Source organism: Canis lupus, chromosome 8 (assembly GCF_011100685.1).
Source record: "Canis lupus familiaris isolate Mischka breed German Shepherd chromosome 8, alternate assembly UU_Cfam_GSD_1.0, whole genome shotgun sequence".
NCBI classification, from domain to species: domain Eukaryota; kingdom Metazoa; phylum Chordata; class Mammalia; order Carnivora; family Canidae; genus Canis; species Canis lupus.
In genome coordinates, this window is record NC_049229.1 from 63,687,793 (window position 1) to 63,699,873 (window position 12,081).

Here is a 12,081-nt window from a genome sequence, read left to right on the forward strand (position 1 = left end):
GGGGAGTGCTGGGCAGGAGGAAAAGGAGGCTCCCTGCTTCAGCTCCACGCCTCTTGAGCAGCTGCATCCTTCTACCATCTTGGGTCCTTCCAGAAAGCACCTCCTCTGTGGCTCCTGCCCTAACCATTTCTTCCCTTTACTGCCTCAGCTCTGGGCAAGTGAGAGCTCCTTGGTTTTGCTAACCTCTGGGTGTCTCACCAGAGACCCTGTTGTTTTCTCCTCTAACTTTTCCACACCTTTCTATGCAGTCTCTTCATAAAAGTCTCATCCTTTGAACCAATACTCTGAGTAATGCTCTTTTTAATTTTCACAACCAACTCCTGCAGAATCTCAAGATATCTATCTCCCAGGGAGATAGAGTGGCTTGCTCAAGGTCTATAACTGGCCAGTGACTGAGCCAGCACCTTTGATTCCAGGTCTGATGCCCCCAAAGGCTTGATTTTATCTTTCACTGGCTCCCTATTTCAGAACAAGGTGACCTTCTACGGTAAGACTCACCTACAGGTAAGCCACCTGTCCTGTGGCACTGCTCTGTTCCCTCCCCATGCCGTACCCCATAGCCGTGCAGAGACAGCTATGCCTCAGGAGCTAACTAGGAGCTAAAGAGACCACACATGAGGCTAGAGGAAGAAAATTTTTACTTACAGACCCAGTACCAGTATCCACAGCACCCTCCAGGCTGGTCCCTGTGGGCAGCTGTCCTCAGCTGAGGAGAAGAGGGGGTAGCCAACATCGACAGCTGATTCTGGTGGTCATGGAGGCAGAAACACACAGGAAGGGCAGGTCGTACCCTCCTTAGGCAAATATTCCAGCCCTTAGCCCACTGCACCTACATCTTTTGGGTGCATGATGTGCGGTGCTCACTGGTCTGTGGGGAACTAGAGGAACAAGGAATGCTGAACTGACTTGGCCATGGAGGGTGGCTTTGCTACACTGTCAGAGAGGTTAAGGGGAAAGGAAAGATGCCACATTCCCCAGTGAAAGTGTTTTTCCATCCTTCCATCTATTATCTATCCTCCCATCCATTTATCCATATTCCCATCCATCTCCCATCTATCTTTATCCATCTCCCATCCATCCTGCTATCCTTCTATCTACCCATTCTCCCATTCATCCATCCATTCATCCATCCATCCATCCATCCATCCATCCATCCATCCTCCCATCCATCCTCCCATCCATCTATCCATCTTCTCATCCATCTATCCATCCATCCTCCCATCCATCTATCCATCTATTTATCCATTTTTCCATTCATGCTCCCATCCATCCATCCATCCATCCATCCATCCATCCATCCATCCATCATGAAAACATTGTGAGGTGGCTACATCGGTAAGAAGAGAATTGGAAAGGTGGTTTGAAGGCTTACCTAGGGACAGAAAAGAAAGCTTTCATATGGCACTGGTTTGAAGCTGGTACCTATCAACACACACACACACACACACACACACACACACACACACAGAGCTTGTCTTGGTTCGGTAATTTCCTCTAGAGTATCTCTGCACATATTTTCCTATGATGAAATGACCAGTGGTTTTTATCTGATGCATCAATTTTAAGCAATTGGTAGGCCCTGGCAGAGAGGCAGAAGGCATTCGAAACTCCATCTTTCTGTATGAGGGTGCCTTAATCCATTAACCAAGACTGTCGTGGGCATGGGCAGAGGAAGCCAAGTGACTTAAAATAATGGAGACACTAACATCTAGGATGCTTGTGAGGATGTTGGATATTTGGTCTGGAAGGAGGTAAACTGAAGCCTAAGGACAAGTCAAAATATAAGACCCCAGGCAGTGAAATGTCCCAAATAATTATCAAATGAATATCTTGAAAAGTGCAAGACAACGTCATCTCTGGCCTAGGAAGGAATCATACTGGGCAAACAGAAGAACTAGTAGGCATCTTAGAGACCATCTAGGACAGGACAGTGAATGGTTTCTGTCCCTGTTGCCATCTTGGATTTATTTTTAGTGATTCTCAGAATCTTATCTTGAGAAGGATTCTGAGGCTGTGCCTGAATGAAGATGAAAATAGGGCCATGGCTGACTGGTGATGGCTGTGTGGATGTGAGAGCAGAAGAAATTGTGCATGGTTACATGTTTGTCTTTTTCAGTCTAGACCATCACTCTCTCTTTTTTTTTTTTTTTTTTTTTTTGAAGTTTATTTTTTTATTTTTTTATTGGTGTTCAATTTACTAACATACAGAATAACACCCAGTGCCCGTCACCCATTCACTCCCACCCCCCGCCCTCCTCCCCTTCTACCACCCCTAGTTCGTTTCCCAGAGTTAGCAGTCTTTACGTTCTGTCTCCCTTTCTGATATTTCCCACACATTTCTTCTCCCTTCCCTTATTTTCCCTTTCACTATTATTTATATTCCCCAAATGAACGAGAACATATAATGTTTGTCCTTCTCCGACTGACTTACTTCACTCAGCATAATACCCTCCAGTTCCATCCACGTTGAAGCAAATGGTGGGTATTTTAGACCATCACTCTCATTGTATCAATGAGGAAGTAGAGGTTGGGAGAGCTAGAAAGAACTTATCAAGGGTTACACAGTCCAGAGCACAGTGAGAATTAGAATCCCTTCCCTTGGCTCACAAGCAAGTGTTCTTCCTACTCCAGCACACATTCTGTCAGGATTGACAATAAACCATAGTCAATTCTCACAGTGTCTAATATGGAAAAACACCTGATATCAGCCAAATATTGATTTTGCCATCCACAGGCTTGCTGACCTTCACCGGCAGCCATTTGTTTGTTGTACAAACAAGCCTTTGAGCCTGTTTGTTAGTCCTCATGGGGCTTATCTCAATTTTGTCTCTGAATTTTTGCCCTCATTTCTTGAGCACTTACTATGTGCTTAAAGCTTTACATGAAATACCTTCGTCTTCCCCAAAACTTGTGTCTTTGCAAATGAGAAAATTGAGTTCAAGTGGCTTACCCAAGATGGCATAGCTCATGAGTGGTTAGTACCAGGAACAGAACCAGGCACTAACAAATCTTTTCCCTGGTTGCCAGGTCTGGTTGATTGCTTGGGTTCCTGTGTTGTTGTTGTTTTCAACAACCCTGTCTTGAGTCTTTATATGTGGAATACTGTTGGGTGTCAAAAGTCATCAGTGACAAAACTCTCTGCTTGTAGCTCCATTATTGGACAGCAGCTGGTCTTTATTTTTTTTAAGATTTATTTATTTATTTATTCGTGATAGACAAAGAGAGAGAGAGAGAGAGAGGCAGAGACACAGGAGGAAGGGGAAGCAGGCTCCATGCCAGGAGCCTGACGTGGGACTCGATCCTGGGACTCCAGGATTGCGCCTTGGGCCAAAGGCAGGCGCTAAACCACTGAGCCACCCAGGGATCCCAGCAGCTGGTCTTTATATGTCAATGAATAATGACTTCTTTTCACTATCACTCACTTATTTCTGAGGCAAACATTAGCTCACGGACAATTCCCAGCAACCCAAACCCCACAGTAGGAAGTCTCCCCACTAAAACACTAAACCCCAAGCCTTCCTTACATTTGTGTGTACTCTAAGAGTTCAGGGTGAGGATCTAGTCTCTGCTACCCTTCAGTGACCTCCCTCAGTGCAGATGAGGAAAAGGACCTAAATTAGTCTGCTAGGACTGTCGCAACTAAGTACCACAAACTGGGCTCCTTAAACAACCAAGATTTATTATCTCACAGTTCTAGAGGCCAGATGTCTGAAATCACGCTGTTGGCAATGTTGGTTCCTTCTGAGGGTTATGAGGGAAAGATCTGTTCCAGCCTTTTCTCATTGGCTTGTAGATTGACTATCTTCTTGCCCACATGCTATTCTTGCTGTATTTTCATATTGTCTTTCCTCTGTACTCATGGCCCAGTGACCAGATTTCCCCTTTTTATAAAGATATCTGTCCTGTTGGATTAGGGCCCACTCTAATAACCTCATTCTAAGTTGATCACCTCTATGAAGACCCTATCTCCAAATGAGGTCACATTCTAAGGTACTGGGGGTTAGAGCCTCAACATATAAATTTTTGAGGGGGCACAATTTAACCCATAACAGCATCTTTCTGGCCCATGCATAATTTGGCAAAGAATGACATGCCACTTTTCCCTGCCTCAACATTTTATTATGAAAGACTTTTACAGTGGCCACTTTAAATCTACCATATTGATTCAATCATTAATATTTTACTATACTTATTTTATCACATACTCTCTGAAGTAATAGCATCTTTGTGTAAAGTAAAAAGAATACGTCTCATACCAGATGGATGTCACCATATACCAGGATGTACCACTTGGCAAGTATAGCATGGCCTGGATTTCAGGGCCCATTCTCTCTCCCTCAGACATCCATGTGCGGTGAACAACTTGTCCCACCGCCCTTTATGATGAAGACAATTTGCTAAATAAACAGCAGTGCAATAGGATATCTACAAAGCCCTTGCTTCTTCTTATAAAGAAGTTTGAATTAAAAGTTATTCACTGAATTTGCATGGAAATTACACATAGCATAATGTGTAGCCCTGGACTGGCATGTGATTGGAATTTAGTATAAGATGGTTGGATAAAAGAGTGATTAACTTAGTATTAGTTGGTTGAGTAAAAGAATGGTTGACTGAATCTACTTCTTCCTAACTTTAGTTTATGTGAACAATGAGTAGGAGTCAAATATGTATTCAGACACTAAAGAAAGGGGGTGCCCACCAGGAAAAAATACATTTCTAGGGGCAGCTTTGATGGCACAATTATTGAAATGGATTAAGATGACAATTATCCTGAAGCCCTTTGGTTGCCCATTCATTCATGTTGCTTCTGCTGGGTTTCTACTTCCATTTGGGCCTTCACCAGATATTGCCCTGTCCCATGGGAGGACTGTTCCCTGACATGTAATCATAGGGGATTAAAGCTGCTTATTTATGGGGGATTCAGCAGGATCACAATCTAAGGCCAAGAGAGAATCATTGAAGATCCAACCAAGAAGATGAGCAAAACAATATTTATCAGGGCAGTGACTTTAGAGATTGCCGGTGCTCCCCCAGACTAGAGATTGAGTTAATATTAACAAGCCCAAGGTGATGTGGGTTTGTGCAATCCTGGGCCTGGCCACCTCCTCCCCACCTGACAATCCTGTTTGTCCACTCTGCCTCTTGCACCTCAGCTGCCCTCCAGTTAATGCCCAGGGAGGAGGTTGGTAGGCTGAGTCTCCGGGCAACACCAGATGGTGCTGTCACTCTGAAACAAAAATGTCAAATGCCACTCTGCTGCATCAGCGTGCTTTCAGTGGGCGCCACTGAGTCTCTGAGTGCAGGGGCATCTGGTATTCAAATCACTATCTTCAAGAAGAGCGGCATGTTAGCCCAGAAGGGACAGTGTATCACAGGGGAGTAAGCTCTCTGACCTCCTCACCTTACCTTCCCTCGCCAATTGATTCCCCTGATCACTGCCTGAGTGACCCAACTAAATGCAGGTATACCCTAGTCACGACCTCACCTAAGGGCCTCCTCACCCACAGCAGCATTTAGCAAAGTGTGTTCCAAGGAACCCTAGAGATGATTCATAGGGAAAAAAGATGGAGCTTCATGGTCAAATAAGTTCGGGAAACACTGCATCTTCTCCCTCCCACTTGGATGGTAATATTTGAAGGATGTTGAGAAGTCACACTTGTCCAGAGTTTTCCAGATCCACTTCACCAAGGACCCTTTTCCCCCGATAATACAAACTAACAGCATGGGGAAATGTTTTGGAGGGAATGTCCTCCTTCAGGACAGGCCCCCTTGCTTCTTTGCTTAACAAAGAACTGCTTCCTTGAGCTTCTTCTTGCCCGCCCATCTTCCTAATCTCCTAGAACCTCCTTCCATTTTATTCTTAAATTCATACTTAATACTTTAAAAATTATTTATTCATTTGAGAGAGAGAGAGAGAGAGAGAGAGCACGCACAAGGGGGAAAGGAGCAGGAGGAGGGGGAGAAGCAGACTCCCTGCTGAGTGGGGAACCTGATGCAGGGCTTGATCCCAGGACCCTGGGACCATGACCTGAGCTGAAGGCAGACGCTTAACTGACTGAGCCACCCAGACACCCCAATATTTAATACTTCTTAAATATAGAAAACCATAAAGAAGAAAACAAATGGTTTATGATTCTATCACCCACATCTTTTTATGATTCTGTCAAAAAGTAAATCACTTTGTGCCTCTGCTGGATTCCCTCTTGGGGTTCTAGCTCACTTAGAACAAAAGCCAGCCATTACAGGTGTTCAATGTATGACTCCCCCACCCCCACCCCAAGCCAGGGATTGCAGTTAGCATTGTAGCCTCTTCTGTTTCTCTCTCTCTCTCTCTCTGTCTTATATTCTCCCCTATTCTAGGCACACTGCCTCCTTGCTTCCCTTGACCATGCCAGACATTCCTGCCCCTGGGCCTTTGCATCACCTTATTCACTATGCCTGACTGCTCTTCTTTCAGATACCCGCATGGCTTACTTTCTCATATGCCTTGGGTTTCTTGGTGAGGCCTTCCCTGATCACTCTGAGCATGTCTCACATCCAACTCTTCCCATCCCACGTACCTGCATTATTTTTTGCTCTAAGATTTGTAACCTTCCCCTATTCTACACATGGTATTGACTTGCCAGGATTATTGCCTATATCCCCAATTGAGCTCCTGTGGGCAAAGATTTTGTCAGTCTTGTTCACAGCTGCATAGTAGATGCTCAGTAATAATTGTCAGATGAATGAATGTGTGTGTTCACAGGAGAAATCATACTTTGTACACTATTCTGTGTTTTGCTTTTTACCCTATTTTTTCTTTATTTTTTAAATTCCTGTGACTTTTTTATTTTATTTGTATATTTTTTTATTGGAGTTCAATTTGCCAACATATAGTTTAACACCCAAATTGGCAAAGAAGAAGTCAAACTCTCCCTCTTTGCAGATGACATGATACTCTACATAGAAAACCCAAAAGACTCCACCCCAAGATTGCTAGAACTCATACAGCAATTTGGCAGTGTGGCAGGATACACATCAATGCCCAAAAGTCAGTGGCATTTCTATACACTAAGGATGAGACTGAAGAAAGAGAAATTAAGGAGTCGATCTCATTTATAATTGCACCCAAAAGCATCAGACATCTAGGAATAAACCTAACCAAAGAGGTAAAGGATCTATACCCTAAAAACTACAGAACACTTCTGAAAGAAATTGAGGAAGACACAAAGAGATGGAAAAAATATTCCATGCTCATGGATTAAAAGAATTAATATTGTGAAAATGTCTATGCTACCCAGGGCAATTTACACTTTTAATGAAATCCCTATCAAAATGCCATGGCCTTTCTTCAGAGAGTTGGAACAAATCATCTTAAGATTTGTGTGAAATCAGAAAAGACCCCGAATAGCCAGGGGAATATTGAAAAAGAAAACCAGAGCTGGGGGCATCACAATGCCAGATTGCAGGTTGTACTACCAAGCTGTGATCATCAAGACTGGGTGGTACTGGCACAAAAACCGACACATAGATCAATGGAACAGAATAGAGAATCCAGAAGTGGACCCTCAACTTTATGGTCAACTAATATTCAACAAAGCAGGAAAGACTATCAACTGGAAAAAAGACAGTCTCTTCAACAAATGGTGCTGGGAAAATTGGATGTGCTATCCACGTGCAGAAGAGTGACACTAGACCATTCTCTTACACTAGACACAAAGATAAACTCAAAGTGGATGAAAGATCTAAATGTGAGACAAGAATCCATCAAAATCCTAGAGGAGAACACAGGCAACATGTTTTTTGAACTAGGCCACAGCAACTTCTTGCAAGATACATCCATGAAGGCAGAGAAACAAAAGCAAAAATGAACTATTGGGACTTCATCAAGATAAAAAGCTTCCGCACAGCAAAAGAAACAGTCAACAAAGCTAAAAGACAACCTACAGAATGGGAGAAGCTATTTGCAAATGACCTATCAGATAAAGGGCTAGTATCCAAGACCTATAAAGAACTTTTAAGGGATCCCTGGGTGGCGCAGCGGTTTGGCGCCTGCCTTTGGCCCAGGGCGCGATCCTGGAGACCCGGGATCGAATCCCACATTGGGCTCCTGGTGCATGGAGCCTGCTTCTCCCTCTGCCTGTGTCTCTGCCTCTCTCTCTCTCTCTCTCTCTCTCTGTGATTATCATAAATAAATAAAAATTTTAAAAAAAGAACTTATAAAACTCAACACCCAAGAAACAAACAATCCAATCATGAAATGGGCAAAATACATGAACAGAAATTTCACCAAAGAAGACATAGACATGGCCAACAAGCACGTGAGAAAATGCTCCTATTTTTTCTTTTAGAGATCTTTCCCTATCAGCCTGTATAGATCTAGTCCTATGAATTTGAAAGACTGCATGACATTCCATAATAGAGATGTACCCAATTTTATGTAGTCATTCCCTTATTGGTGGACATTTAGGGTTTTGTTGTTGGTTTTTGTTGTTGTTTTGTTTCTGTTTTTTTTTTTTTCTCTTCAAACAATGCTGCAATTAAAAAGAACTTTGTTCCCTTACATTTTTTTTTTTTTTTTTGGTAAATATTTTCATGGGGTGAATTCCTCACAGTGGAATTCCTGAATCAAAAACTTGGATTTTAGGCACCTGGGTGGCTCAGGGGTTGAGTGTCTGCCTTTGACTCAGGTCGTGAGCCTGGAGACCTGGGATGGAGTCCCACATCAGGATCCCCGCAGGGAGCCTGCTTCTCCCTCTGCCGCTGTCTCTGCCTCTGTCTCTGTGTCTCTTATGAATAAATAAATAAAATCTTTTATAAAAAACTTGGATTTTTTTTCTACTTTTAACTCAATAGATGTCACAAAACTATCTTCCTGTGAGATAACATCCCCCATCTATTGCATGATATCTGTTTCTTCACGTGGAAATCAGTAGAGTATCGTCAACCTTGCACATTTGTGTCGATCTGATAGGTGGCAGGTGGTGCTCTCATTTATGTTTTTTAAATTATGAGTGGGGTTGAGAATTCTTTTCTATTTCCATCGGCCATGTGTATTTATTTTTCTGCATTCTACTTGCTTAAGTCCTTTGCCTGTAATCCTACTGGATTACTTCCTGTCTCCTTAGATTTGAGAGAGTTCTTTAAAGTTAAAATGATCCTCTCTTTGTCATATCACCTACAAAATTTCTCAGTCTGTCCTTTGGCTTTGTTTATGGCATTTTTTGGTATCGAAGTTGAATAAATTTTTAAAAAATGAATTAATGTGAAATTATCACTAAAACCATAGAATTAGGAGTAACAGCTTCATATATCAGGAATTTCACTGGCTTGTTTAGAAAATAGTGGTCATGCAGTTGTCATTACTATTAAATTTAAACCTGATTTGTATCCTGTTGTTCTTCATTGTGGTAAGACACATACAAAATTTGCCATCGTACCATTTTTAAGTGTACGGCTCAGCAATACTAAGGACATTCACATTGTTGTGCAACCATCACGAACGTCCATCCCCAGAGCTCTGCCCATCTTGCAAAACTGAAACTCTGTCCACGGTAAACACTGCCTCCCCATCTCCTCCTCCAACCCCCAGCCCCCACCATTCTGATTTTTTGTCTCTGTGATTTTGATATTCTAGGGATCTCGCAGAAGTGGAATCATATGGTGTTTGTCCTTCTACGACTGGCTTATTTTGCTTCCCCAACTATGTTAAATGGAAGAGGCCAAAGCAGGCATCCTGGGCTTGTTCCTGATCTTGTTCCTGAAGCAAACGTTCAGTCTGTCCCCATTGAGTCTGATTCTAGCTGTAGGCTTCTCATACATGGCCTTCATGATGTTGAGGGTAGTTCCTTTCTATTTCTTGTTTTTTTTTTTTTTAGTGTTTTTATCATGAGAGGGTTTTGAAATTTTGTCAGATATTTTCTCTGCATCAACTGCGACCATCTTGTGTTTTTTCTCTTCATTCTGTTGATGAGATGAATTATAATGATTGATTTCTGTATGTTACCCCAGGTTGCATTCGGAATGAACCCCACTTGGTCCTTGTGTATGATCCTTCTACTGTGCTGTTGGGTTGTCTTTGCTAGTATTCTGTTGAGGAGTTTTGCATCCATATTCATCAGAGATGTTGGTCTGTGGTTTTCTTATAGTGCCATTGTTTGGCTTTGGCATCAGAAGCAATTAAAATAAATAATTTTATTTTACTCTGATTGGCATCAGAGTAATAAGTGAATTAGGAAGTATTCCCTCATAAAAGGAATTAGGAAGTATTCCCTCCTCTTCCATTTTTGGGGAAGAGTTTGTGGAGGATTTATGTGAATTCTTTTTTGTTCCAGGACAGTGACTAACAGATCTCTACATTTCTCAACTCCTACCATGATAAGTGTGATCACTATCTGTCACCACACAACATTATTACAGTGTTATTGATTGTGTTCCCTATGCTGTATTTGATCTTCTTGACTTACCTGCTTTATAACTGGAACTTTATGCCTTTTAATCCCTTTTATCTGTTTCACCCATCTCTTTATCCCTCTGCACTCTGACAATGACCAGTTTGTTCTCTGTGTTTAAGATTCTGTTTGTGTTTTTGTTTGTCCATTTGTTTTATCTTTAGGTTCCACATAGAAGTGAAATAATATATATTTGTCTTTCTCTGTCTGACTTATTTCACTCAGCATAATACCCTCTAGTCTAACCACGTTGTCACAAATGGGGTGATCTCATTCTTTTTTATAACTGAATAATATTCTACTATATATATGTATATATACCACATTTTCTTTATCCCCTCAGCTATTGATGGACATCTGGGTTGCCTCCATATTTTGGCTATTGTAAATAATGCTGCACTAAATGTAGGAGTGTATATATCTCTTCCAATTAGGGTTTTCATTTTCTTTGGGTAAATATCTGATAGTGGAATTACTGGATTGTATGGTATTTCCATTTTTAAGTTTTTGAGGAAAATGTTTTTCCACAGTGGCTGCACCAGTTTGCATTCCCAACAGTACATGAGGGTCCCCTTTTCTCCACATCTTCACTAACACCTGCTATTACTTGTCTTTTTGATACTAGCCATTCGGACAGGTGTGAGGTGACATCTCTTTGTGGTTTTGATTTGCATTTCCCTGATGATGAGTGATGTTGAGCATCTCTTCATAAATCTGTTGGTCATCTGGATGTCTTCTTTGGAAAAATGTCTACTCAGGTCCACTGGCCACTTTCAAATTTAGTACATTGTTTTTTTTGGGGTTGAGTTGTGTAAGTTCTTTACACATTTTGGATATTAACTCCTTATTGGATATGGCATTTGCATATATCTCCTTCCACTCAATAGGTTGGCTTTTTGTTTTGTTGATGGTTTCCTTTGCTGTACAGAAGTTTTTATTTTGGTGTGGTCCCAATGGTTTATTTTTACTTTTGTTTTTCTTGGACATCTGCTAAGGCTAATGTACAAAGGATTACTGTCTATGTTTTCTTTTAGGAGTTTTAATAGTTTCAGATCTCACATTTAGATCTTTAATCCATTTTTAGTTTATTTTTGTGTATGCTGTAAGAAAGTGGTTCAGTCTGTGTAATTCTTCTTTAAATGTCTGGTAAAATGAGACAGTGAAGCCGTGGAGTCCAGGGTTTTCTTCGTTGGGAGATTTTGATTATTGATTGAATTACCTTCCTAGTTACACATCAGGTGTAACTAGTATCATTGTCAATCTTCTATCTCTTTATGATTCATTCTCGATAGATTGTGCATTTCTAGGAATTTCTTTACTGTATCCAGAGTATCAATTCGTTGGCGTTGGAATTTTTCATGGTATTTGCCTTTACCCCTTTACACTTGGAAACTGAATGGGAAAAAATCAGAAAGGAAGTCAAGCCATGAGGGACTTTTAACTCTGGAAAATAAACTGAGGGTTGCTGGAGGGGAAGTGGGTGGGGAGTTGGGATAACTGGGTGATGAGCGTTAAGGAGGGCGTGTGATGTCATGAGCCCTGGGTGTTATATGCAACTGATGAATTACTGAAAACTACATCTGAAACTAATGATGTATTTATTATGTTGGCAAATTGAATTAAAAAAAAAAGAGGGATGTCTAGGTGGCTC